Genomic DNA, 4,795 nt, shown 5'->3' with positions numbered 1-4,795 from the left:
GCGGACGTAGAGGCCATTCAAAAGGCTTGCACCGGCATACTGGAGGCCATACCGACCAACGAGCTAAAACACTCGTTCGACATTCTTTTGGACCGTGCAAAAAGCTGTATTGAAGCAGAAGGAGACCATTTTGAATAAGATAACTTGATGCTGTCTCTTATACACATCTAGATGTGTTTGTCGAGAGAGGACTTTGCTTCTCAATTGCCTACACAGTCCGAAGTAGCACCTGTTGGCAAGTGTTATCCTGCGTTGGATATTTAGCCCTTCCTTACTTGTTTAAAAAAAGTTTTCAATTCATAGGTGATGCGTTTCTTTCAAGAAAATTTGTCTGACTCTATTTTGCTTATTGGTAACTGCGCCGCTCTTGCACAACTTGAGAAACTACAAAGTGATGGAAATATGGTTGCATTATTTTTTCCTCCCAATGTAACATCAGCTTTACAACCAATGAATTAAAATCCATGTTCATCAAACTTAATCGAAGTGTGTTTCTTTCTACATTAATAGCAGAAAAAGGTGAAATGCTGATCCACTAAGAGTGATAAACTGCACTGGTCAAAGTTAGTAACTGGTATGCTGAGTCAGGACTGTAATGAAGTTATTGAAAGAAATATGCTCTGTTAAGAGAATTAGAGCCAAGCAATAACATTTGTTTAGAAGGCTTTGAAATGTGGGACGAATATGTGTTTGATGACGGATTTTCATATGAACTCAATACTGATGATGAATCTTCAGATAATAGCGAATGTCAAACAAACAAATACTATAACTAATTTTTGATTTTTACTGGATACATAAATATTTAATTTTACATTTTACAATTGATATTTTCATATACATATTAAGTAAAAAAAAAAAAAAAAATAAAAACAAACAAAAGTTCACCTTAAACTGTTCGGAACTTCTTGATTTCACCATATTTTAGAGCGTTAACACCGCGTAACAAGCCACACTTATCAAAGAGAAATGTTGCGAAACGTTTACTATGTTCCAAAGAGGATATACAGTCCAAATTTTATTTATTTGAATCTGACAGATTTCGATTTGTATGGCCTAAAGAAATCTAAGCGTTAAAAGATAAACATTGAAATAATACTGGCGGCTGCATTTTGGTGGGAGCAAATGGGACGCAGAGAACGTATATTTATAGAGAAGGTCCAACAACGGACAGGCGTGTAAACTGTCAAANATACTGAGCATCTTTCTCTTTGACACCATGTCTGATATCCCACGTGATCTGTCAAATACTAATGCATGAAAATCCTAACCTCAAAAAAATCACCCGATATAAAAAGTGTGATTCTTTATTTATTTTCTTTTACCATGTCGTGTAACCAAATGTAACAGCAAACAACTCTCTTCCAAAATTAATCTAAAATGGAATAATTTGATTGATATAAAAGTTGAAAATTGAAATACCAAGCAGTTCGTATCATTTCGTGGAGATAATTCCATATGTTTTATAGATAGAGTTAATGTCTGTTAATTTCACAAATGCGAACTGTGTTACGCAAGTTTTGGTTTGGTATAAAATGGAATTTTTGTGTCAATGATTCCTTATTTTTTTCAGAAACTCCAATGCATTGAAAGCCTTAGAGCGGTAACTAACACATACTTGTATAGTATACAAGAAAAGAGCATTAACACGTGCACAAAAACTTCCGTATTGTCAAAAACTTAGTATTGTCGATTGGGACTTAAGAAGTTTATAGACATCTTGAGGGGGTATTCTAGTCTAGTAGCATGAATTTAATATAATTTTGGAGGTGTCGTAAATAAGAGATAATTAATATTTTTATTATCAATTTTTTTATTAGCATTACAAGGATACAGCAAAAAATTATAAATAGAAAGTTAAAATTTTAAAATTATTATCTGGTGAAATGGGGTCTCAAAAAATTGGCCCGTGACCATACCAATGATTCCAACACCCCAAGGAATTTGCAACCAAACAAAAAAATATTATTAATCTAGAGTAATTTCTGGAACCTACCGAAAAGTTCGAAAACAATTTTTTCACGAAATGGTGGCTTTCAAGCAGTCAATTTTTTATACAAATTGTTTGATTTCTTTGAATTCAAAATAGTGCAAATTAAAATTTGAAGATATGGTTAGCTCCAGGCTTATACAAGTCTATAAAGAAGACTCTCTAAAATTTCAGCTAACTCGGTCCAGTAGAACCTAAGAAATCGTGGGTATCGTTTTGTAAAAGACAGTTTCGAGGAAATTCAAAAATCGATTTTTTTGTTTCTAAACTAAAATACTCCCTTAATAGAAATATCTGATGGTGTTATTGATATCAGCAAAATACTGTACGAAAATATCTTATAAATCCACAAAGTTACGAGCAAGAAGCGTATTCGCATAGATATTACCACAGAAACGTGAATTCAAACAATGTGTTACATATTGTAAAAGTAAAGCGAAGTAAAAAGTGCTTGACAATGCAAACTCAAACCACTCTCTCGCAATCTTTAGGGTACCTGCAGAGTGGGCGCTCAAAGCTGAGTCGAGCGCAAAGTTGACAAAAGCGAGAAATCAGCTTCAAAACTGCATTTTCTTAGGAAATTGGACAGGCCCTACAGTGTGGACGCTGACCAAATCCTAAGCTGAGCAATGCGAGTAACCAATTTTGAAGGTTTTTTTGGCGCCAACGCGAGATGTATAATTTTGCTTACAAGGAATAATATAATATTTAGAATACGCGCTGTCAATATTTTCAAGGGAGAACTTATGAAGGAAATTCTTTCATCCATCAGAATTTAATAAATAACTGCTATTATTATAACGGCAATTTTCTAAGCTATCGGAATTTTTACGCGCTATTTTTAATTTTTATACCCTGAACATGGTATATTAAGTTTGTCAGGAAGTTTGTAACACCCAGAAGGAAGGGTCGGAGACTCTATAAAGTATGTATATAAATGATCAGTATATCGAGCTGAGTCGATTTAGCCATGTCCGTCGGTGTCTGTACATATACGAACTAGTCATTCAGTTTTTAAGATATCGTTTTGAAGTATTGCAAACGTCTCTTCAAGAAGCTGCTCATTTGTCGGAACTGCCAATATCGGACCACTATAAMATATAGCTGCCTTACAAACTGAACGATCGGAATCAAGTTCTTGTATGAAAAACTTTCACATTTGACAAGATATATTCACGAAGTTTGGTATAGGTTATTTTCTATGGCAACAATATAATCTCCGAAGAAATTGTTCAAATCGGTTAACTATAGCATATAGCTGCTATACAAACTGAACAATCGGAATGAAATGCTTGCATGGGAAACTTCCTCATTTGACGATATATCTTCACGATATTTGGTATGAGTTATTGTTCATAGAAATAATGTAATATCGGAAGAAATTGTTTAGATCGGCTTACTATAGCATAGTATGTAGCTACCATACAAACCGAACTATCGGAATCAAGAGAAAACTTTTGCATTTGACGTGGTATTTCACGAAATTTGACATGGATTACTGCTTAGGGTAATAATATAATCTCCTAAAAAATTGTTCAGATCGGATTACTATAGCATATAGCTCCCATAAAAACTGAACATATAGTTACTAAAAGAAATGCATCTGTGAAGGGTATATTAGCTTCGGTGCAGCCGAAGTTAACGTTTTTTCTTGTTTTTTTTTGCTTTTGCACAGAAAGCATCTATTAATTAACTTTTTGTTTTAAATAAAATTATATTCGAACCAAATTCTTTGCGGTTAAAACCATTTTTTCGAAAAATAATAAGAACAGAGCAAAACAATATAATAGCAAAGTATGTGCAGAATTCTCTGCTAAATCTCCACTCTGCAGTAACTATTATAAAAATCGGTCAGTGCTGTTAGAAATCGCACGGCGCAACTTTGAGCATCCACTCTGCAGGCACCCTTAGAAGCAAAACGAGCTATAGCCAACACATTTCCATACCAACCAACCTGCTAGCCAGGCAAATCCGCAAAGTGTAAACATGCAACAACAAATCTCTAACCGCTATTCATCTGTAGTTGCAATCCTTCCCTCAAGCGTACTCTAATGAACGGTGATTCCTCATAAAAAATACTGTAAAAAAACAGTGAACAAGGAGTTAAAAACTGATGTACTCGTATGTAAAAAATCAGTTTATATTTCAAACAGCCCCGACAACAACAAGTATAATGCTCAGCAACAACAAATGATATGAAATAAAGCATATGAATGATGCTTGCTTAGCCTGGTGGTTGGCGGTTGCTTACCACCCCTTCCATTGTGAAACATTTGCATCGCTCAGGCAAATGCAGCGCAATCATGGTAACAGCTAGACTTCGTGCACACAATCAGAGCCAGCGAGAAGGAAACAGGCTTATATCGCTATTGTAGCTCAGTCCAACTTGGTTCTGCTCAACGAAAAAATATATGAAGTGTAGTAACGAAAAGGAATAAAATCAGTGCAAAAAATAGAATAAAGAATATTTAGCTGCCAACAAATGTAGGTGGAGTAGTTCTGTTTCAACAGTGGGTCAAGAGTGTATTTTTATTTATATAATATTAATAATTGAAAAAAAAATCATACAAAAATAATTTTCTTGTATTAAGTCTTGAAAATGGAAAGGAGAATTAGGAAAAGTTACTTTTAATGAAAAACATCAGCGAAGCCAAATTTGTATGGGAATCAGCCGGAAGTATTGTCACTCATCTCATCTAATAGGATATTCGGGGAGCGGGCTTTTTTCAACTGGGTGAGAAACGTTGGATAAGTAGGTAATATTCTACTCCTCAAGATGTGGTTAGTATACATAATATGAGGAGG

This window comes from Bactrocera latifrons, unplaced genomic scaffold (assembly GCF_001853355.1).
Source record: "Bactrocera latifrons isolate USDA-ARS-PBARC rearing strain unplaced genomic scaffold, ASM185335v1 scaffold_256, whole genome shotgun sequence".
Lineage (NCBI taxonomy): Eukaryota > Metazoa > Arthropoda > Insecta > Diptera > Tephritidae > Bactrocera > Bactrocera latifrons.
This window is presented reverse-complemented; position numbering follows the sequence as displayed.